General features: G+C 41.2%; 2 long non-coding RNA genes across 2 annotated transcripts; one reads left to right on the top strand and one right to left on the bottom strand.

The window, feature by feature from the left end:
• Positions 1-610: 610 nt before the first annotated feature.
• LOC121635339 lies at positions 611-24,051 on the bottom strand. Its single transcript, XR_006009410.1, has 4 exons — positions 23,841-24,051; positions 23,731-23,741; positions 4,127-4,135; positions 611-623 (listed from the first exon to the last, which is right to left on the bottom strand). It is a non-coding gene; the product is annotated as an uncharacterized LOC121635339 (long non-coding RNA).
• LOC121635373 lies at positions 7,380-19,607 on the top strand. The gene is made up of 3 exons (XR_006009445.1): positions 7,380-7,390; positions 13,687-13,691; positions 19,506-19,607. It is a non-coding gene; the product is annotated as an uncharacterized LOC121635373 (long non-coding RNA).
• Positions 24,052-25,384: the final 1,333 nt, after the last annotated feature.

The raw sequence follows: 25,384 nt of genomic DNA, 5'->3' as shown, positions 1-25,384 counted from the left end.
GGAGGCGTAGACAACCTTGACAAATGTGTAGCCACGTACAGCTGCCGGAGGATGACCTCTCGCTGGCCCGTGGCCGTTTTCCACAACATCATTGACGTGTCTTGCTACAACGCCTTCGTGCTGTGGCGAGAAATCAATCCGGATTGGTTACCGCGCAAGCGCAACAAGAGAAGGCTGTTTCTGGAGCAGCTGGGACTAGCGCTCGTGGACCCTTGGATCCGACGCAGGACCCACATGCCCCGCGGGGCTCCGGCTTCAGCTTCCATCGTGGTCGTTGCCTCTGCCTCCGAGAACAACAACAACAACAACAACAAGAACACCAACAACTCTGCCTCCGCCTCAACCAAGAAAACCAGAACGCTTGTCGAGCTTAGGAGGGCAGCATCGGCAGCGTCAGCAGCCACAGGAGCAGCAGCAGCAGCAGCATCGGCATCATCAGCAGCAGCATCACAACAAGAACAAGAACGAGAACGAGAACGAGAACGAGAACGAGAAAGAGGACGAGGACGAATACGAGGACGAGGACGAGGAGGAATACGAGGACGAGGAGGAATACGAGGACGAGCGTGTGTTGGGGGAGACTACGAGAGACCCGGAAGAGTATCCGAACAACAACATCGCACCTACTACAACATCCTCATCCTTGTGCTCAGATGCCAACGTTGTTCACGTGGAGGAGGAGGAGGACGAGGAGGAGGACGCCGCTGTCTCCGCCGATGATGCAAACACGTCCCCGGCCACAGCGTTGCCAGCGGCAACAAAACAAAAAAGCAAAAGGAAACGATGTCAGATATGTCCCTGGAAAAAAGATTGTAAAACGGTAAATGTGTGCTACGCATGTAAGAGATATGTGTGCAGAACCCGAGCGGTCATGTACTGTCCGTCTTGCTGTAACGCAGATGCGGAAACTTCAGCGGGCGCGGTTGTACCGGGAGACCGGAGAAAAAAATAAATGTAAAAAAAAAAATAAATAAATAAAAAAAGAAAAAGAAAAGAAACACAATAAATCATTGCAACAAAATCATGGTCCTTGTGTTCTTTTGGGTTTCCTGACTGACAGCAAAAAAAAAAAAAAAAAAAAAAAAAAAAAAAAAAAAAAAAATAAAAAAAAAAATAAAAAAATAAAATGACAGAAAAAAAAAACAGGGATGAACTCCAAAAAAAAAAAAAAAAAGAGGTCAGAGAGCTAACACGATCCCAAAGGCAAGAAAAAGAAAAAGAAAAACGAAAGAAAATCAAACCAAATAAAGTATGAGATAAACCAAAAGCCTGTGGTATACATTGAAATGAGCGAAGAGAGCACAAGGGTTAATAGCATGCAGGGGGATGGAGATATTCAGCTTTACAAATGTCCTCCACAGAGGACAAATTTGAACTAGTAGTCAGGAGGATATGAACTGAACATAAACTTTATAAACTAACAATGACTTAGGCCCAATCCCATTTCACCCCTTGCCCCTTACCCCTTACAACGGAGCTAGAAGGTGTAGGGCTGAAAAATCAACCCCTACGAATTGGGACACCCCTTCAACAGTTACATATGTCATCAGTAGTCACGAAAGAACATTTTACACAGGAACTGGAAGAAACTAAATAAAATCAAAACAATAAATATATTAAAAAATATTAAACATGGGGCTCAAACAGGAAAAACCAGCAAAACTGCTGGCTGTATTTAAAAAAAACTAGGAAAAACTATATTGTGCATCGTTGCCGTCTGTGAAGCTGAAATATCTCCCTCATCACTGCGTGTCAGTCTGATCTATGAGCAGTGAGCGAACCGCTGCTGCAACGCGACACTGCGTCTTCTTGACATATACGCCGGGACACCGACCCAGAAGTAATGCAGCCCACTGGGAATCCTCTAGAACTTCTTAGTTAGCCGGCATTGCTCTTAAAGTGTATTCCAGCGTGAGAAATAAGAGTTTTAGCGTGAGAGCGTAAGAAGCCAGTCAAATGCATGAGTCTTACGGCCGATGCGTGACAGTAGCCCTGTAAACAAATGCAGCGTACCGGCTCGCACAGGTTAGTGGTTCACCACGATCTCATGCTGCTACATGCTGCTGTCAAACATGACATGAGAGAGATCACTCTGCAAGAGCGTTCAGTCTAGATACTTCATAGTGAAACCTGTTGTCATACACAGTCTATGGTGAAGTAAGATGGGGGAGACTAATAAAATCGCGGCGGCAAACTTGTTGCGCTCATTTTTTCATTACAGTGCAATTAATTGACTTATTGCTTATCGACAGGCATATGTGGGACGTAATGTACGAATTTTGCATGCAATTAAAATTAATCGTGTGCTGGTATACTCTCTTTTACTCTGAGGCTGTTTTTTTGTTGTGCGAGTGTGTGTTGCCCTGCACCTCAAGAAAGCGTGATGTGCGTAGAAACACTTGCTTTCTCATATAGAACAGGAAATTTTTCATACCCCTCCGTTTCAAGTGGGCCTCTGAAAAATCTTCGTTTGAAGGGGTATATAGCCCTACCCCTACCCCTCTGTCCTAAAAGGAATTGGGACACCCCTACCCCTTCACGTGAACGCGCAAAACGGAGGGGAAGGGCTATGGGGTAGGGCCAAGGGGTGAAATGGGATTCACCCTTAAACACTTTTTAGACATTTTTTTAAACTATTTATTGTTTTAATATTTTAAGCTTTTCCCCCAAAATACAAGGCAACTGTATCTGGGCTACACTTGTTTTGAATTAAGTGTGGCGTATTATTTTATTTCATCTAGATTATTTGTTTTAGTACATTTTAGTTTTTAGTTTGCATCCATGTGTAGCTGCCCAGGTGTTTTGTGTTCACTATAGTTTGCTAGCAGCTCCTAGATTAGCTCATACTTCTGTCTGCTTTAGTTAAACTTGCAATCCAACTAAAAACATAGCTGCCCGGCCAGCATTACGTACCTAAGTTAGCATAAATTCAACTTCACACACAATATCAACAAGTGGCTACTACTGCTACAATCTATGAAGCTAGTAAGTTAGCCAGCGGTTTGCGGTCGGTTTAAGGTTATTGTTGGAACATTACAGCCGGTGGTTTAATGTTACGTTATACACCACCAAACGTTTTGTTAACTTATCACGTTGTCTTTGTGGTGAATTGTGACATGTCTCATCAGGTTTGTTGTCATAAGGTTTTTAAACTCCACTTCAGTGTAGCGAAAATGGGTTCACATATCACGTCTTCTCTTTCTCTTGGGCCCCGTGCAAAGCATGGCCACTGATGTTTCACTTTTAAATTTTTGCCATGAATCCACATCCTGTCTGTTCCTTGTGTTTTTGCGCCTGCACGCTGCAGGTTTGAAAGAGTGTGTGTGTGTGTGTGAGTGGCGGAAAAGCCGAGGAGACAGGATTTGACAAAATCATCTTCTTTTTTTTAGCTCAGTTTTTATTTATTGAACTACTTTTTTGTCTCATCTTTATTAGTCCACGAAAATGCATTCTGATTTAGTCCCAGTTACTGTTTATTAATGGGGATTTTAGTCTTGTCTAGTTTTTATCCGGTGAAAAATATGCGTTGACGGAAATATTTTCGTTTAGTTTTCATTAACGAAATTAACACTATGAAGTATTGATCATCATTCTTAGTATTGATATCGACTTTAAAATTTTAGTATCGTGACAACCCTACCACCACCCAGCTGGTCTGGGGCTCCTGCTGCATGGGAACTGCTTAGGGATGTTTAAGTGAGTTAGCATTGCTAGGTGGCTCCGCACCGGCTACAGGGGACTAGCTAGCTACTGGGTTAGCTTCCACTGTGCGAAGCCAAGCTAAATCCAGACCTCCAGGGGTTAATGATTTTGATTTCCATTGATCATTCTTTTTTTTTTTACTGTTCTCAACACATTCTACTGTTTAATAAATAACGATTTTTGACTGGAATATTTCATTCAAGATCTAAGATGTGTTGTTCAAGTATTCTTAGTTTTCAGTAGTGTATAGATCTACACGTATATGACTGAGTCCCACTGTATGTCTGACAATAAGGTTCCCCATAATTACCTTTGTAATCTAAGCCCTGTATTTAATTGTACTGAGTGATCCGTTATTAACAGTCGACTAGTATTTTGGTCAATGTTTATACTGCGGCTGCTATCATTACTTCCATGATCAGACTGTTTCAGCCTGTCGGTGTGATTTCAAGATGATTTACGTTTTTGTGGTCAATATAACAGTTTTAGTCAACAAGTGTTGACTACCATGCCAGCTCATTGTCACATGGGCGTCAGAAAAACACATCTTAACTCCATTTACCAATATTTCCTTTTACTGCCAGAATACTGAGTAGAACTTTGGTCAACCATGCCCAAAATCACTGTTCGATCCACTGGGCCACCATTACCAGGTAAATCTGGTATAGGGGGGATACACTCGATCAGGACCATTTTCTGTCTTTCTATGAATTGGTGGCAAACTTGCCAGTTTTTGGTGGCGTTTTAATTCTTCATGCAGATCAATCAGCAGGATTTGATCTGCTGATGAGGAGAAGGTTTCTCTTATTCTGCCTCTAGCGTCCCTCGTTTAAACAACTTTTCCCTTCATCCACTCATTTGGACTTGTTAGACATCCCAGGTGTGTGCACCGAGTTTATGCAGGTCTGTCTTGAGTCAGTCTGGATGAAATCAGGCTGAGCTGTGTTCCTAGAATGACATGATGCTTCAGTAGAAGATGGTGCTGGTTTGACTTTTTCAGGCATCTCTCGAGTGACTTTCCTGAAACACCCCCATGAACAGGAAACAGAAACCTGACAGAGACATACTGTAAACAACTCATTTACTTGTACAACTTGGCTTCCACCATCAGCGTGTGAATGAATAACAGATTCACAATGTAAAGCACTTTGGGTGCCTTGATAAAGCACTAAATAAATCTAAACCATTAGTATTATTATTACTCTGTTATGACTAACAAAGTACATAGTTATATACAGTATTATTTAATTCAAACTCAAATATGTTGCGACAATCACCTCACAGTTGCTACAGAACAGCTGCAGAACAGTTTCTCTTCAGAGGGAGGTCGTCTTTCTATGACTAAACTTCATAACTTTACTAAACATTTACAAGAAGTGGCTGCAAATCCCCCTACCGTTTGCCAAAACTTTACAAATATGCACAATATCATTTTGTTTTACCTCACAGGTCTTCTTAGTGATACCTTTGTTAATAAAGTTTTAATCCAGCAGTACACATTAGTTTTTCCACAACATTTAGTATAATTTTTTTTAATAGTCTGAATGAATAAAAGCTGCACCATCCTCCTGGCAAATTTAAGGTTTCTCTCCAGTGTGAATACGTTGGTGCCTTTTTAAAGCACCTGACTGATTGAAAGCTGCTCCACACTGATCACACCTGTAAGGTTTCTCTCCAGTGTGAATACGTTGGTGACTTTTTAAAGCACCAGATACAGTGAAAGCTGCTCCACACTGATCACACCTGTAAGGTTTCTCTCCAGTGTGAAGACGTTGGTGACTTTGTAAATGACCTGAATGACTGAAAGCTGCTCCACACTGATCACACCTGTAAGGTTTCTCTCCAGTGTGAATACGTTGGTGACTTTTTAAATGACCTGACAGACTGAAAGCTGCTCCACACTGATCACACCTGTAAGGTTTCTCTCCAGTGTGTATACGTTGGTGACTTTTTAAAGCACCAGATACAGTGAAAGCTGCTCCACACTGATCACACCTGTAAGGTTTCTCTCCAGTGTGAATACGTTGGTGATTTTTTAAAGCACCAGATTCAGTGAAAGCTGCTCCACACTGATCACACCTGTAAGGTTTCTCTCCAGTGTGAATACGTTGGTGACTTTTTAAATGACCTGATCGACTGAAAGCTGCTCCACACTGATCACACCTGTAAGGTTTCTCTCCAGTGTGAATATGTTGGTGACTTTTTAAATCACCTGACTGACTGAAAGCTGCTCCACACTGATTACACCTGTAAGGTTTCTCTTCAGTGTGAATACGTTGGTGCCTTTTTAAAGCACCAGATACAGTGAAAGCTGCTCCACACTGATCACACCTGTAAGGTTTCTCTCCAGTGTGAATACGTTGGTGACTTTTTAAATGATCTGACTGACTGAAAGCTGCTCCACACTGATCACACCTGTAAGGTTTCTCTCCAGTGTGAATACGTTGGTGACTTTTTAAAGCACCAGATACAGTGAAAGCTGCTCCACACTGATCACACCTGTAAGGTTTCTCTCCAGTGTGAATACGTTGGTGCCTTTTTAAAGCACCAGACATAGTGAAAGCTGCTCCACACTGATCACATCTGTAAGGTTTCTCTCCAGTGTGAATACGTTGGTGACTTTGTAAATGACCTGACTGACTGAAAGCTGCTCCACACTGATCACACCTGTAAGGTTTCTCTCCAGTGTGAATACGTTGGTGACTTTTTAAATGACCTGACAGACTGAAAGCTGCTCCACACTGATCACACCTGTAAGGTTTCTCTCCAGTGTGAATACGTTGGTGCCTTTTTAAATGACCTGACTGACTGAAAGCTGCTCCACACTGATCACAGGTGTACGGTTTCTCTCCAACGTGAATCTTCTGACATCTCTTTGGTCGTGATGCACCAGTGAAAACTTTCTTACAGCCTCGACCACCTCGATGTTTAGGTTTTCTTTGGCCTCCATGTTTCTGTAACGAGCAGGAAGAAAACATTTACATTTCACCCAAACTAAGTATTATGGACAAGTATTATTCAACCTCAAGCATCTGGTAGGTACCACAAACTGATTCTTATTTACAGCTGGATGACTGCAGACACAGTAGCAGGAGGTCATGTAATTCCTTGATCTGTTAGTGTTTGTAGTCTGTGCTAACAACCCAGAAGCTGCTTTAGTCTAAGAGAGGTGTCAGTCTAAAACTGAAGATGTTGTCTGGACCAGTCAGGTCACTGTACTGTAAAATGATTTGAATGAATGAAGTCACAAGAATCTTAAAAACACTGATAAGTAGAGAAATGTGGAGAATTTATTTTTTAGATTTCATATCAAACTTCCTTGTTTTCAAACTCAAATACTGTACTGTTCTCTCTCCAAACTCTGTCCTCAGACTCAGAAAGTCTCTAAAAACAGATTTAATGTGAAGCAGTCTCAAATATGATGCTGACCATACAGATACTTGGACGTGTGTATGTCTGTATTTGGAAGGATGTCCAGATTATAATCCTACCAAAAAAATCTAGTTAAAGACATAATATAGTTTGACGATTTTCACATTTGTTATGCTTTAATTAATTTCACCACTTTCTAGTGTGTAAAAATAACATGAACACTTCTTATATGTATTTTTTTATCCATTTATTTCTTCTGGTGCCAAAATCATAAAATGATCCATCCATCCATTTTCTTCCGCTTATCCGGAGTCGGGTCGTGGGGGCAGCTGCCTAAGCAGGGAAACCCAGACTTCCCTCTCCCCGGACACATTCACCAGCTCATCCAAAGGGATCCCGAGGCGTTCCCAGGCCAGCCAAGAGATGTAGTCCGTCCAGCGTGTCCTGGGTCTTCCCCGAGGCCTCTTTCCGGTGGGATGTGCCCGGAACACCTCACCAGGGAGGCATCCTGACCAGATGCCCGAGCCACCTCATCTGGCTCCTCTCGATGTGGAGGAGCAGTGACTCTACTCTGAGCTCCTCCCGAATCACCGAGTTTCTCACCCTATCTCTAAGGGAGAGCCCGTCCACCCTGCGGAGAAAACTCATTTTGGCCGCTTGTACTCGCGATCTTGTTCTTTCGGTCAATACCCACAGCTCATGACCATAGGTGAGGGTAGGAACGTAGATCGACCGGTAAATCGAGAGCTTTGCCTTTTGGCTCAGCTCTCTCTTCACCACGACAGACCAATGCAGAGCCCGCATCACTGCGGACGCCGCACCGATCCGCCTGTCGATCTCCCGCTCCATCCTTCCCCCACTCGTGAACAAGACCCCGAGATATGTAAACTCCTCCACTTGGGGCAGGACCCCATCGCAGACCCGGAGAGAGCACTCCACCCTTTTCTGGCTGAGGACCATGGTCTCGGACTTGGAGGTGCTGATTCTCATCCCAGCCACTTCACACTCGGTTGCGCATCGCTCCAGTGAGAGCTGAAGATCAAGTTCCGATGAAGCCAACAGAACCACGTCATCCACAAAGAGCAGAGACCCAATTCTGAGGCCACCAAACCGGATCCCCTCCACACCTCAGCTGCGCCTAGAAATTCTGTCCATAAAAGTTATGAACAGAATCGGTGGCAAAGGACAGCCTTGGCAGAGTCCAACCCGCACTGGAAACGATTCTGATTTACTGCCGGCAATGCGGACCAAGCTCTGACACCGGTTGTACAGGGACCGGACAGCTCTTACAAGCGAGTCCGGCACTCCATACTCCCGGAGTACCCCCCACAGGAGTCCCCGGGGAACACGGTCAAATGCCTTCTCCAAATCCACAAAACACATGTAGATTGGTTGGGCAAACTCCCATGCCCCCTCAAAGACCACAAAGAGGGTGTAGAGCTGGTCCACTGTTCCACGACCGGGACGGAAACCACACTGCTCCTCCTCAATCCGAGGATCGACTATCCGACGGACCCTCCTCTGCAGCACCCCTGAATAGACCTTACCGGGGAGGCTGAGGAGTGTGATCCCCCTGTAGTTGGAGCCCACCCTCCGGTCCCCCTTTTTGAAGAGGGGGACCACCACCCCAGTCTGCCAGTCCAGGTGGACTGTCCCCGATGTCCACGCGATGCTGCAGAGGCGTGTCAATCAAGACAGCCCTACAGCATCCAGAGCCTTAAGGAACTCCGGGCGGACCTCATCCACCCCCGGGGCCTTGCCACCAAGGAGATTTTTAACCACCTCAGCGACCTCAGCCCCAGAGATAAGCGAGCCAGCACCAGCTACCCCAGACTCTGCTTCCTCATCAGAAGACGTGTTGGTGGGATTGAGGAGGTCTTTGAAGTACTCCCCCCACCGCCTCACAACGTCTCGAGTTGAGGTCAGCAGCCCCCCATCCCCACTGTACACAGTGTTGACGGAGCACTGCTTTCCCCTCCCGAGCCGCCGGATGGTTGACCAGAATCTCCTCGAAGCCGTCCGGAAGTCATTCTCCGTGGCCTCTCCAAACCCCTCCCACGCCCGAGCTTTTGCCTTAGCGACTGCCGAAGATATAGAAGCAAAGTAAAGTAACCAGTAGGGGTTTGCAATATCGTATCGTTCACAACAATATCAATTAGGGCAGGGTGATATGGCCAAAGATACTTATCATGATATAAATTTGAAAATGTGCAATAATGATATAACTGATGATATAATTTACGCTAGACAAAATACTTCAAAACTGCACTTTATGGATGCACATTCAAAATAGGAACAATTTCTTCTCAACTGAACAGGCAGGCATAACCATGTATACGGTTAACAAAAGTAAAACAGAGTTGCTTTGCAACATAAAACTGCAGTGTGCAAAATAAAGAAGTTAAATAAGAAAATTGCAAAAACTCTTGAGTAAACATAAAAATAACATTTAGCTGAATAATGTTACTGTTTATGGAGGTAGAAATTATCTACATTTGTTCAAGTTTTAAGATTCTTTGTCAGAAATACTAACATGTTCACAGTTGTGGGCTTAAGGGATGACCTTTGACAAGTTACTGTGTTTCCACCTGTGCTGAACAACCTTTCAGATGCAGAGCTGGTAGCTGGAATGCATAGGTACTTTCTGGATAATCTGCTGATGTGGGGAAAGTTTACTGTGTCTTTTCCACCACATAAGTGGATCACAGTCACTGTCTACTGGTGGGTTATTCAGATAGCTGTTCAGCTCAGATAAAACCTTTCTGCAGTTACATCTGTCTTGGCACTAACTGCTCCCTTCAAAAAGCTTCCAGGCTCGTCTTTGGCTTTTTAGCAGCACCCCGACTCATCTAATCACCTGATGATGGAGGAGAGGTTTCTAAAACACCTGGAGCTGTGCTACCCTGGTCTGACACTAGATGCTCCAGTTCACTAAGAGCTTGGACTTTGCTGGCTTCACTCACCGGGATATTCTGTGTGAAAGCGTGGATCAAGGAGAGAAGCCATGTTACAAAGCCTCTCTGTGACACTGTCTTTGTAGCTTTTGTTCATGTAGTCAAGTATTGCTATTCTTTAGTGCTGGGCAACGATTAAAATTTTTAATTGCGATTAATCGCATGACATGCTGCGATTAATCGCATTGTTACACGCAAAATGTCTCTCTCCTTCAAAAAAGGCCTACAGCTATAAAAAGAAAATGCAGTAAGTTTTGGTTTACAAACACGACATCAGGGGTCTCCAACCTGCAACTCTGGAGCTGCAAGTGTCTCTCTCCTTTTATAAAGGTTTTATGCTTTTCTTTGTTTTAAAACCTTAAAAATGGAAATAAAAATGTGGTTCTTCAAAAATAACAAACATCCTATGGTGGCTCTTCATTAAAAATATATATTAAGTTTCCTTTTTGAAAAGTCTGGTAATATTTGCGTCTCTAAAGGAGTTTTATTTAGCTGGCTGAGGGAAAAATGTCTCTTTGGATTGGAAAGGCTGCAGACCCCTGAACTAAACACATAAACAGGTTTAGCAGCAGTTTTCTCTTTAAACAGCAACAGTTAAAAAATTTCTTCATATATAAAATCACATATTTATGAGAAAGGATGAAATGTTCAGGATTTACTACCTAAAAGGTAAAAAGTCAGCAGGATGGATTTAAAGCTGTGAAGCTGCTTCCTTCTAAACACAGAAGGAACAATATGTGATGAATATCAGCATCAGGTGAACAGACAGAAAGCAGGATGAGAATCTCACAGCTTCTAGATGGTGAGGAGAGAGAAATATTCACAATATGCACAATAACTTCCATCCATGCACCTTCACTGCTTCATTATCCAGATTTCTGGCCTTTAAATTCTCTAAACTTTAATTTTTAGTTTGACTGCACCTGCAGCCTCCGCTGCCCGGAGTTAAAGGGTTAACATCTCGTTTCCGGTAGCGTCATATGGCAAGCCGTTTGAGCATTTATTCCATATTCTTGATATCAAACATCAGTTTCCTTCACTAGCTTGCATTATGCACAAACTAGTTAACATGTGCTCATGTTTTATGGGCATTTTTAATAGACTAGTGGAACTCAAAATCTGACTAGTAACAGTTTTTTAACAACTAGTGACACTTTTGTGCAAGTAGTTTGAACAGAAGTTGTACAAGTGAGGCCACTTGCTATAATAGTCAAATAAAATGAATATCTTGTCAGCGTTTGAATGCACTAGTAGGACTTTGGACCAAACTAGTTGACTAGTATGTTTTACTAGTTAACTAGTGAACTGCACAATATCAGCATGTTAACTAGTCAACATATAGTCTTCTCCTCTAGTTAAGTAGTGGCCAACAATAATCTGCACTAAATTACCAGGCGAAGCCCAAATATTTAACTAATTATCTAGTAAAGATAAAAAAGCTTACTACTTAATTAGTAAATGCCAGTTTTGATCTTACTAGAGAACAAGTGTGACTAAAGAGGGATTACTAGTTAACTAGTGAAGCCAAAATACCCTCTAGCAATACTAGTAAGTGACATACCTTCTCAGCTTGTGAACACCTGACTGACGAAATCATCACTAGTGGACTAGTTAAAACGTAGCACTCCCTAGTTCACCTAGTTAATTATATGCAAATAAATAGGTGGGGCAAAGGCTTATTGAGGCCTCCCATTGGCTCCCCAATTCAAAATTTAAAATGCCTACAAATCATATCTCCAGGATTTCATTACAGCCCACCCAGTTCATTACCATTTGAGATACTAGCTAACATGTGGTCCAGTGAACTGCAAATAGCCACCTAGTGGCTGCAAGTTGCAGCTTACACGTAAACTTGTAAAGACAAAGTGCTAACTAGTTGACTAGTTGAAGTATATTTTGATGTTACATGTTCACTAGTGAGACTAAAGACCATGGACTAATTAACAAGTGTAAAAAAAAGGCTAACATGTAAAACAAATGACTTACTAGTAGCATATACATATCCACAAGTAACAAGAAATGAATAACTAGTTAAAGGACAGATCTAACATGTAAGAAAAATGACCAACATGTCATACCAAAGGCTTTACATGTTTGACAAATAGTCTGGCTGGTAGGAGACAACACTCTCCACTTGTTTACGTGTGCAAAACAGAATAGGTGTCACTAGCTTACTAGTCACTATTTTGGTAGCTAACTAGTTCACTAGTAAAATTGTAATTGTGTTACTTGTTAAAGAGTGAAAAAACAAAAGTGGAACTCAAACAATTTGTGCCTCACAAGCTAACAAGTAAATCTTTATGTCTTACTTGTTAACTTGTAAAATAAAAAGTAAACAAGTAAACCTTAGCTAGTCATCTAGTTGGCATTTTTGTCTTGATAAGTTGGCATGTAACCTCTTAAAACCTTATCATATTGCTAGATCAGTAAGAAAAGACCGTAGCTAGTGCAACTAGTAAGGATTTGGACCTATAGTTAACATGTAAAGAGAAATAAGCTGCCCCTAGTTAACTTGCATAATCTTAATGTCAGCAGGTTCACGTGTATATTGTATGTAAAGAGGCGGGAGAAGGATTCTGATTGGTCAGTGATCAAACTGTGTGCTTCAGAACCTTAAAGGGCCCTTTTCTAATAATGTGATATAATAAGAATAATAATATCATCATCATCATAATAATAATATCATCATCATCATGACCAGTTGTTGTTTGTGTGCACAGCGACAGTGTGTGAGGGAAACTATAATAAATTTACTTTTTAAATGGCTATGTATGTATTTGTGTGAAGGTTTGTTTTATTTTAATATGCAGACTCCTCCCACAGCTGCAGACTCCTCCCACTGCTGCAGACTCCTCCCACAGCCGCTTTAGTTTTATTCAGAACGAGTTGCAGACACCTGGACACACGTCGCTCCTTCTCCATCATTTTCTATGTAAACTTGCGTGAGGAAGTGAAAATCGCTGCCCTCCTCCAGTCAAGCGACAGGCGACAGTCGTGCATGTAAAATGTTGCGTTCGTGCACGCAGACGTGCACACGGGGGCTTGCGACGCAACACAAAAAAATAGAAAAATTTTCAATTTTTGTAAGTCGCGACTAAATAATCCACCAGCTCCCAGAGTCACAGAGAGACAAACGTTATAAACAAACAGAACTTTTTTCTCTATTAACACAGTGAACAATCCGGGATTTAAGAACCTCATCAACACTTTGGACAAACGGCATCACTGCCGTCTCACCACCATGTTAGTGGACTGTCTCTTTCTTCCCTGTATGACGAGTGTAGTGAGGGTGTGTGAAAGACGTGGTGACAGTCCGATGTTTCTCCACCGCTACGGACCTGTGGTAAAGCCGCACCAGAGCCGTATAGAAATGTCGCGCTACATTTTATTGACGTGGATTTCAACGTGAAAACGAAATGTCTCCAGACTATTTTTTTCCAGATCAGACCAAGCGGAACAAAGCTGCTGGTCTGAGACAAACAATAGCTATGGGGACCTGGTGGAAACAAACTAGTCGGCATTACCACAGTAAACACTTCAAATGTCCCCCCCCAAAACCTCTTATCTATAATCGTGTTAAATAATTGAGATCTCAATTTCAATCAAAATAATCGTGATGATCATTTTTCCCATAATCGAGCAGCCCTAGTGCATACAGTCCTTGTAAGTAAAATTGTACACATGAAGTAATGCTCTGTGTTCTTCTTGTGTTGAAAGGTTTACTTTGCAGTGCTTCTGTTGGGCAGAATTTCCCAAACAGCAGACGTCTCAGTTTTAGTCTTCAGGACGAAAATACTTTAGTTTTAGTCACATTTTAGTCATGACTAAGTTTGATAGTTTTAGTCCAGTTTTAGTCCAATGAAAAATGTATTAGTCTTTTAACAAATGAATTTAGGTCAATAATATGTATTAAAAAGTGGAATAAAGGTCGACAGGTTATAACAAGTAATTCATAAAACAAGTTAACCTTAAAGCTTTTACATAATAACCAGGTCCTTTACCAGACTGAAAGCTTTAGCCGAGACTTTCCCATCAACAGGGAAGAAATGCTGCCGCGTTTTACTTAAAATGCTGTTGGACAGAAACCTTTAATTTCTATATTTCAGCTTTTTTCATGAATTGATGCTTCATCATACAAACATGTCACACAAGAAAATAGCAGATCTATAAGTTTAACATACAGCAACACATTGTGTTTGGTTATTTTCATCAATAATTAGAAAATTAAAGGAAGGTTTGTAGTAGGGCTGCACAATTAATCGGATTTTGATCGTGATCACGATTTTGGTGGCCACAATTAAATGAACCTGATCGTCAACGATATTTACATTAAAAACGCAGCTCTGCTGCTTCTCTCATCACACACGTTCTCAACCTGCAGTCGGCCAACCACCAGGGGGCGAACGCGAGGTCAAAGCTTCATTAAGCTGCCTAAAGAACAAGAGCGCGCACCTTTTACAGTCGGCAGCTAGTTGTACTCAGTGTTGCTAGTGTTCACTCACCTCTAGCGACTTATTTTCAAAAAACGACTAGCGACTAGTCTAGCGACTTTTTCTAGTGATATTGGAGACTTTTGGAGACTGACGTGAAAGAGCGTATAGTTCACTCTTCAACGAGGAGGGGGGGCTCCGACCCTCCCCCGTCCAGAAGCACTCAGAAGAGGCTTGGTCCTCACGCAGCAGCTGGACTCAGAGCAGGAGACGATCTGTTTCATGACCAGGCTGAAAATGAAACGTACATAACTGCTGCTGGCTGGCCCCGCGCTGGCTTACCGTCAGATATTAATGTTTTTAACGAAGAGTGTTGACATTAACATTTGAAAAGTGTTGTGACGTGTTGCAGACTCCTAATAAAAAAAAAAATTACACTTATTAAAATTAAACTTAATAACAAAGAAAATATTGACTGAAGAAATAAATTTTTATTATTTCTTTACTGTTCTAAACATTTTTATGTTGTCTTTTCTTCAATGTTTGCCTTTCTCACAACATCCCTCCCACGCTACCATCCATTACTAGTGATGGATGTTCGGCTCTTTTCAGAGAACCGGTTCTTTTGGCTCCCAAACGACTCTTGATTTAGCATCTTTTGTAGCCCCATAATTTACATTAACTTCTCAAAAATGAATGGTAACTGTATTTATTGCATTATTTATCATCTATTCTAATTTAAAGTTTACTTTTTCACAAAAAAATTGTTGCAACATAGTTTGTTTATAATTGGTGCAATAAAAATACATGTTTTCCAAACACAGTGAATAATCGTGATTAATAATCGTGATTACAATATTGATCAAAATAATCGTGATTATTATTTTGGCCATAATCGTGCAGCCCTAGTTTGTAGACTTAGAAGGTTTCCAACCAACAGCAGATACTTTCTGATCTACTTCGGGTGATGCTTTGTACAGATAAAGTTCTAACTGTGGAATCAGTTACTCCAAAAAAGCAAAGAGCAACAACATCCTGACTTTGGTAACTGTGGCTTTATTTCTGAGAATTTTCTGAAGTGTAAAACTCCACCCTGAACACACACATGTCCACAATATGAGCAAAGGATGAGGAACACATGCTCAACGTGACCTGGTCTGCCAGTGAAATTATGATGGATTATAGTTAATATGTCCATGTATCGTTTCATCGCTTCCACCAAACCCCTTCAATTTAATGAAGACAAGACAGATTATTCTGTTTGGTAGCAAAGAGAAGAGGGTCAGCATGTTCAGAGAATATAAACCTAGCAGAGCTCTTAGATCCAAAGACTCTGGTCAACTAGTCCAGACCAGAGTCCAGACTAAACATGGAGAAGCAGCATTTAGCTGTTATGCTGCAAAGAAGTGGAACAAACTGCCAATGTCGACATTTTTAGATCCAGGTTAAAAATATTTCTTTTCTCATGCGCCCATGCATGAATTCTGAACAGTAACATTATAACTTAACGTTAACATTAGCAGCTAACATGAGGGCCTGCAGTTTTAGCGTTAGCAGCTAACATGAGAGCATACGGTTTTAGCGTAAGCTGGTAACGTGAGAGCCTGCGGTTTTAGTGTTCGCTGCTAACGTGAGCGCCTGCGGTTTTAGCGTTAGCTGCTAACGTGAGAGCCTGCGGTTTTAGCGTTAGCTGCTAACGTGGGAGCCTGCGGTTTTAGTGTTAGCTGCTAACGTGAGAGCCTGTGGTTTTAGTGTTCGCTGCTAACGTGAGAGCCTGCGGTTTTAGTGTTAGCTGCTAACGTGAGAGCCTGCGGTTTTAGCGTTAGCTGCTAACATGAGAGCCTGCGGGTTTAGCGTTAGCTGCTAACATGAGAGCCTGCTGTTTTAGCGCTAGCTGCTAACGTGAGAGCCTGCGGTTTTAGCGTTCGCTGCTAACGTGAGACCCTGCGGTTTTAGCGTTAGCTGCTAACGTGAGAGCCTGCGGTTTTAGCGTTAGCTGCTAATGTGAGCATCTGCGGTTTTACCGTTAGCTGCTAACGTGAGAGTCTGTGGTTTTAGCGTTAGCTGCTAACGTGAGAGCCTGCGGTTTTAGCGGTGGCAGCTAACGTGAGAGCCTGCGGTTTTAGCGTTCGCTGCTAACGTGGGAGCCTGCGGTTTTAGCGTTCGCTGCTAACGTGAGAGCCTGCGGTTTTAGCGTTAGCTGCTAACGTGAGAGCCTGCGGTTTTAGCGTTAGCTGCTAACGTGAGAGCCTGTGGTTTTAGCATTAGATACCCAGAAGCAGAAAACCACATTATAATATGTTTAAACTATCACATGGTAATAAATGGTAGATTAATGGATTTAATATTCTTAGTAGATTTTATTAACTTTAACACGTTATCTGAGACCTGAACTTTAAGAATATGTAGAGTGACTCCACAGAATGAAACAGTTTTATCAGGATAAAACTTTGTGTTAAATATGAGATGAACCACAAACCGCTAGTTGAAAGATGAAGAAGAGCAACAACAAAGTATGGCTGGACGATTAAACGCATTTTAATCTCAATTACGATCTGGGTTTTCAACGATCATAAAAATGAAATGATTATTTTCTCAGTTTCCTCTTTTGCTGTTTTCAGCTGTAAATCGAGCGGCGCTGGCATCGCAGCGCTCTGCTGCAGACTCCTCCCACCGCCCCAACCGCTTTGCTTTAATTCAACTCCAGTTGCAAACACCTCTCAAGTTACGGTCTGGACACACGTGTTGGTGGCGTGTCTCTCTCATGAGCATTTTCCTTCTTGGAGGGAATCTGGATCCAGTTTGATAAGATGTAGAGAAAAAGTGCAGCAGGTAGAATTGTGTGAATGAGTTTAATGCGGCTCTATGGAGCATCGTTGTGGAGCCGAGGTCGTTCTCCCTGATAGGAAATGTTTCCCCTGGACGAGAGAACATGCACTCGTTCAGTAGAGCTGGATCCTCCTGACTACGCTCTATTTCACCACGGAAACAGAAAAATAACAGCATGCAGGTCCCTTCACTTCTTGTTTGAGGCTTGTTGTTCCCTCACTGAGGTTTGCTTGAGTCTGGACCAACTCTTAAACTATTGGTTTCTAATGAGAGAGAAGAGCTGCTGAAACATTAAAACAATCATAGTGTCGCCTAAACTCTCATTTCCTCCAACATCAGCTTCATCATCATTTAACAAAGTTCTGATGCATGAACGTCGTGACATTGACGACACAGATCCTGGAAAGAAGTGACGTCCAATAACACGCTGGAGAAGTTTAGAAGCGAACTACCATCCAGATCACCTGGAAGGACTTTTACTCTCTTTGGCTCCGTTTACTTGATATGAAATATAACAGAATTTAATACGTTTAGTCCATGTTTCCATCGTAAACAAGAAGCTGTTTCTGGATGTTTCTGATCCAAAACGTGGCCTCCATGAAGGGAAAATAGGACGTGAACGTCTTTGCATTGACAGCAGAAAGTTCCATCCCATCATACAGTCGCTCATATCGTCTCTCTTTGAAGCCCAATCTCTGTTCAAACATCAGCTTTTTATTTCCACGCAGGCTGGATCATGTTTCATTACTCTAGTAAATATCATCCCTTTCTCCCTCCAAGAAAGCTGCTCTGACATCATTTCTGTCCCTTCTCCAGGTGATATTTAGCAGAAACGTCACGTCATCTTTTCTGACTCTTGTACATGTGCAGAGGTTTGGACTTTCTTTACTAAAGTGAAGCAGGGATGAGTTTCCATGTTGGAACATAAAAACATGCATGTTAGCTTCATCCATGTCTCTGAACTCTCCATTGGAGTGAGTGACAGCTTGTTTGTCTCTGTGTTGGTCCTGTGATGGACTGGTGACCTGTCCAGGGTGGAAACTGTCTCTCAGCTGGTAGCAGCAGGGATGGCCTCCACCCCCCCACCACCCTGTGTTGGACTAAGCAGGGACAGCAAATGAACGAATGGATGGAAGTGAAGCAGAGACACGTGCTGTGGTCGATGTTTATGGCTGATTTTTCTTTATAAAACCAGTTTCCTCTTTCTAGAAAGACCAGTGTGTTCAAACTGGAATTGTTTTATTTTACACACAGATCGTGTTTCATTTCTCTAGTAAATATGAGGACCTTTCTTCTTTATTTACTAAAGTTTTATGGGGAAACAGATTCTGGCTGAAGGACAAATACAGTCGACCAGAATCTGAATCCACAAACAAGTTTAGTAGAGAAAAATTAAATCTCCTCATATTTACTAGAATAACCACAGATGAGCTGACATGTGTGTAAACATGAGAAATAAATAAAAACACTGACGTTTGGACTGAAACTGTGTTTTATAGTTAGGGGAAACTATATCTGGTAAAAGGGAAAATACTACCAGAAAAATCTACTATTGAAATCCCGTGTAAAGACAGAAACCTGTAAATCTTTACTAGAATAATGAAACATGATCTGAAATATGAACAAAACTAAAGTTGATGTTAGAAAATACTCTGTGTGTTAAAGAAAAGGACTAAACTTTTAGTCTAATATAGAAAAAGCTTATTTATTAGAAAAAGAGGTTTTGACTAAAGTAAAAAAGTAAATAAAAAGTTACGTAGAGCTAATTTAAAATGGTGGAGTTGAACTAAAACTATTAAATAACGTGTAGAGTTCTGCTTTCTACATGTTTCATATCAAGTAAACTAACTGAGATTAACAATCATTACAGGTCATCTTGACAGTCGTGTGGTTGTGAACTTCTTCCAGCAGGTTACTGGACTGTTACAGTAAGATTGTCTCAGTGTTTCAGGAGGATACGAGGAACTAAAAACCTCACTGAGGGAACAACATTCAAACAAGGACTGAAGTCACCTACATGTTATTTTTCTGCTGTGGATCCAACTGAATGATTCATGTTCCTTCGTCCAGGAGAAACATTTCCTATCAGGAGTAACTACCATGACTCAGCAATACTGCTGGATGGAGACATTGTCCAGCAGCATTTAAAGCGGGAACTGCTCCATAATGACGTCAACAACTCTCGGACGCTCGGAATTATTAGACAACGTGAACGCAGTATGGCAAGCCAAAGTGGTCAAAATTCGCCACTTTATTGGCGCGTTTGTAATAAAAACGGCGTCAAATACGCCGTTTTGTGGTAAAAAAAAACGGTGTTAAAAGCGTCGTTTTATGTGGCAAAAACGGCGTAAAATTTGCCGTTTCTTAAAAGCTTCGGTAAACGCCGACAAATACGATGTTTTTGGTGGTCGTTAAACGCCGCTTTTTGCGGCGTTCAGGGAACAAGCGTAAAAAGCGCCGTTTTGTTGTATTATAATTATTCCAGCCCCTTTTTTGTACAGCCAGTAAAACTGAACCGTGATCATCCAATCAGTAAAGAATAAGAGCAGACCCTCCAGTTCATCACTGGTCTCTGCTGAAGGATTGTCTGCATTGTTCCAGTAACCATGTGGTCTGCTGGTGTGTTTACATCTCCAGCCATATGCCAGGATACAGATTCAGATATAGATTAAATTTGTTTTATATTTTCTAAAGAAATAAAAGAAAGAAAGAATTCTTTCTTCACAGATGTCGACATACATACATTATTGTCTGAAACCACACTGAGCACCAACCTATGCATTACAATGAGACACACTAAATTAATAGTATCTATATTTAATAATATAGATAATAAAGTATATATACTACTATATTTACTATAGTATATTGTACTTATAGAAGAACAGCATAATAAAAGATAAGAAAAAACCTTATTAATCCCACAACAGGTAAATTTGTGTGTTACTATAAATCAACTACAGAAAAAAAGAGGGAGAAAAGCAGATAAAAAAAATACAAATATTAAATACAAATGCAAAAGAATGAAAACTATATACCACAGTAACTGGTGTTCTATGTACAAGCATCTATGTATATCCATACATACACCACCTGCTGGTGGTGGTGGTGTTAACAGTCCAGGGCGGATACTAAACTGTCCAGAGAAAATGACTGTTCCTGCCTTTCATTCCACTTTGAACAGGGACACACAGGGCAGTCATGGTCGGAAATGTTGTGTGATCTTATAACTTTCTTGGTGACAGTGAGTCATGAACAGCAACAATTTTTGTGAAATGTAAATAGTTTATATGTGTTTAGACTTCTTTTTCAAAATGATAAATGTTTGTAACCCTGTTTATATTGTAAACAGTTCATTAAACTTTATCATGTCATACATTATTTTTATCTTTATGTTTTGTTTTGTTTTTTTTTTTACTAATCACCATGGACACCATGTTGAAAACTGGACATGGAGTCAGTGACAAGTCTCCAGACTCATTGACAATTCACAGAATTTGAAGGACCCTCCGAATCCACCCTTCGAATCCGCACTTCGTTTGGCCTCAAACGAAGGATGCTGGTGATGCATCCTTCGCGGCCTCTTTTCTCCCACAATTCGTTGCGCACAGGACGGTGGCGAATCAGCAACCTCAGAAGAGTCGTATTAAGTTTAAATAAAGTTTTATTTAAAAAAAGTACGTTTTTTTAACTACACCTTAGTATATACGTTACAAAATCAAGTACATTTAAAGCATGTTTGTTAAATGGTGACATTAAAATTCGGTAATATTTGATATTCAATGACTTTTAAGGGGTTAATGAAGTGTGTACCGGCTGGAAAACAACAGAGCCTCAAACCGTTTTTTTTTTAATTTTTATTTTTTTTACTGTCGTGTTGCCGCTCCATGTTCAGTGTCTACTGACGTTTCCTACAAGTAATTTCTGAAGTTTAAGTGATTAAACGTCCTGTGTTGTTGCTATGGGAAATTCTTGTAGACTAGGTAGGCTGTCCCATTTCACCAACGTTAAGCAGACTTCGAAGTGTGTAGACTACGGAGGACACTCTGTAGCCTACGTAGTCTGCGCACTTCGAAGTGTGCAGACCCTGAATTGGGACACAGCCAATGAGTTTTTCGGCCACTATAAGGCAGGAGCAGCAGTGACGACATCACACCGGGTCCAGCCACCCAGCCTGCACCCTGCTCATGTGAGATGTACCTTCCAGAACATCTGCATGCAGAAGGCAGCTGGCCTAGATGAGTCCCAGGATGGTTCCTAGGGACTGTGTTTCAGTTAGCTGAGGATATTTACTGGTATCTTGTACTGTTCTCACCTGTCTGAAGACCTGTCATTCTGGCATCCCTAAATGATTCCAGTTCAGAGGCTTTAAACATCACAAAATGTTTCATGAGACTGATGCAAAAAAAGACTAACAAAAAATCTTTATTGATCCCACAGTAGGGAAAACAACCTGTTAAAGCAGGTCACATGACAGTACAATGTGCAAAGAACATGAGGAAGAGTAAAGTCTGATCAAGGTGGCTTTCCAACCATCCTGGATCCTCATCGGTCTGCAGACAGGACAGGATGAGACCATATCAGCACACTGCACTGCAAGATGTCCAAGCTAGTTACAACAAAACATCTGCCTGTGGATAAAGGTCTTCTTCACCAAATAGGCCACAGTCAGTCTGTCAGGATGGGGCCCTTTCATTGCTCCACCCTGACCCTGACCACAGGAACCCTACAGGGTTGTGTGCTGAGCTACTTCCTTTCCTGGCTGTACACACATGACTGTACTCCGTCACGTTACACCAGTTCCATCCACAAATGATGTGACAACAATGTGGTTGATCTGTAAGAGCGATGAGTCTGACTACAGGGAGGAAGGACGAGGGCTGACAGTGTCATGCAAAGAAAATAACATGACACACTATGTAAAAAAATCAAACAAAATAGAAACAAGTCATTATTTCCTTTAATAAAAAGAATAAAACAACACTGTATATCAACAGTGAGAATCTGGAGACGGTAATAAGCTTTAAAATCCTGAGCAGCCACATCACAGAGGACCTTCATGTTCTGTCAATACCAACATGCTGGAGGAAAAGCATGAAGAATGGAAGATAAATTTTACTAAATCCAGTTGCTAAATGATACAGATCCACTAAGAAGAGGCACCACACAATTTCTATACAGCTTTTGCTCCAGAGACATAAGCATCAAAAACTACCTTCAAGTCAACAGCATGTGTCATGTGCTACATCTTAATATGTTGTTCTTTAGGCTCTATGTGCTATAGTTCCTTTAGTCATTTATACTACACGTATAATAAATAGATTCGTGTAAACACAAACTATTTACATTTCACAATAATTATTCACACATATGAACATACAGTACATGTATGTGTATGGCTAGATATTTGTATATGTGTGTATATATGTATGTCCAAACATAAACCCTTCCTCCATAATGTGTGTGCTGTGTGTGCGTGTACATAGAACACCAGTTACTGTGGTATATAGTTTTCATTCTATTGCATTTGTATTTAATATTTGTATTTTTTTTTATCTGCTTTTCTCCCTCTTTTTTTCTGTAGTTGATTTATAGTAACACACAAATTTACCTGTTGTGGGATTAATAAGGTTTTTTCTTATCTTTTATTATGCTGTTCTTCTATAAGTACAATATACTATAGTAAATATAGTAGTATATATACTTTATTATCTATATTATTAAATATAGATGCTATTAATTTAGTGTGTCTCATTGTAATGCATAGGTTGGTGCTCAGTGTGGTTTCAGACAATAATGTATGTATGTCGACATCTGTGAAGAAAGAATTCTTTCTTTCTTTTATTTCTTTAGAAAATATAAAACAAATTTAATCTATATCTGAATCTGTATCCTGGCATATGGCTGGAGATGTAAACACACCAGCAGACCACATGGTTACTGGAACAATGCAGACAATCCTTCAGCAGAGACCAGTGATGAACTGGAGGGTCTGTTCTTATTCTTTACTGATTGGATGATCACGGTTCAGTTTTACTGGCTGTACAAAAAAGGGGCTGGGACAATTATAATACAACAAAACGGCGCTTTTTACGCGCGTTCATTGAACGCCGGAAAAAGCGGCCGCAAAAAACATCGTATTTTTCGGCGTTTACCGAAGCTTTAAGAAACGGCGAATTTTACGACGTTTTTGCCACATAAAACGACGCTTTTAACACCGTTTTAACCACAAAACGGCGTATTTGACGCCGTTTTTATTACAAACGCGCCAATAAAGTGGCGAATTTTGACCACTTTGGCTTGCCATAACGCACGTTTTGTGTAGAAGTAACGTGATATTTTATCTCCGTTCCTCTGTACTGCAGACGTAGCTCCTACGTTGGGTTCTGTCTGAGAGGAAACGCGGATACTTTACGGTTTTTAAAAAGGAAAACCATGAAAACACAAACTTTTACTACTTTTCTTTTTCACCTCTGACAGAAAACCAGAACAAGCGGATGAGACACGGAGCCTCGAGACTCGTCCTCGTGTCTTTAGTGTCCTCAACACTGACCTGCCGACCGGTGGTATCAGAGGATGATCCCGCTTTGTTCCTCCTCGTGGGGTTCTGGTCCTGGTTCTGCTCCTCCATTCTGGTTCTTTTCTGAAGACTCCAGCAGCTCTCCGCTCCGTCTGTAGCCGCCAAAATAAAACAAACCGTCGAACTGGATTCCGTGGCGCATGCGCAGCTGTTACGCCACTATGCTGCATTCAAGTACACACGAAACATGAGCATTCAATTCAAAATCCCATCAAATTCGAGGGAAAACTCAAGATATAAAAATTTAAGACATGTCGGCATTACTGAAGCAAGACGAGAGACACAGAACATACGTAACATATTTATTTATAATATCAACAATGATTAAACAGAGGATGTGTTTATCATGTGTGATTCCTACTAGTGACTCTGAAATCCCGTGTTCTCGTTGCTCCGTGAATGCAGCAGCATGGCTCGTTTGTTCTCCAGCTGCCGCTGATCGTGGAGCTTCTGATGTTGGGAGAAGTTTGCCTTCAGGGTTTTCTGTTGAAAGTCTTTCTGACAGAAAGTTAGAGGCTTCAGAAAGTTTTTAAGAAGTCGCGACTGTTGTTTTTCATAGTTTGAAATCTTTCAGATGACTCTCTTTGTGTCTTCATCATCATCTTCATCAGAGGAGCAGCTGAAGAGCTGCTGCAGTTTCAAATCTGCATTTTCTCCACACATTTAGTTTCTTCATTAACCAGAATGATTCAGGAACTCCTCACAGTGATTCCAGAAGGTCTCATCAGACACTAATGACTGTATTGATTATTGATTAGTTTTAGTTGATTTTAATAAAGTGAGTTGAACGTCTGCAGTGGCGGCCATCTTGCCACAGTCAGCTGTCTCACTGATCACATTGTTTTAATGGTGCATGCACTTTATAAACAACCATAACTTGTTTAATGCATAATTAAGAATAATTATAACCAAAGATTCTAGATTCAGAGCTACAACCATGAACTTTCATATGTAAATAAACACATGTAAAATAAACACATGCAATGAATACACACACACACACACACACACACACACACACACACAGGTTCATGTTAAATCAATATTTAGGCTACTAACTAATATATATATACTGGGTTGCAGCTTAAGCAGACTGCAGTTTGCTAAGAGTAGTTAATTTTAGACTCCATGTAGAGACGGGCTGATGTAAGACACACTCAGGTTCTTACCAGGTTCTCTGTCTTAGAGACTGGACTTCAACACAAACACCATCTATGTAAACATGTGTGTTTCCACAGGATTGGTCAACTCAGAACTTAAGGAATGTCTTTGTTTGAAAGGTAGATAAGGCGCCTCACACATGTGGTTTTGGGATTCTCAAGATTGGCCAGAGACCTCACAGACTCTGCAGATCTGTTTAAGATCACTTCTTGTAATAAAATCATTCTTTTTATACATCAAGATGGCGTCCAGAGCTCTTCTTCTTACCTGAAACTATTTTTCCACATCACCTGCTTCCACCAAACAAACAACACCCCTGCATGGGATGTACCACCGACAGACAGCCGACGTGGTGG

The sequence above is a fragment of the Melanotaenia boesemani genome, chromosome 24, assembly GCF_017639745.1.
Source record: "Melanotaenia boesemani isolate fMelBoe1 chromosome 24, fMelBoe1.pri, whole genome shotgun sequence".
NCBI classification, from domain to species: domain Eukaryota; kingdom Metazoa; phylum Chordata; class Actinopteri; order Atheriniformes; family Melanotaeniidae; genus Melanotaenia; species Melanotaenia boesemani.
This window is presented reverse-complemented; position numbering and strand designations above follow the sequence as displayed.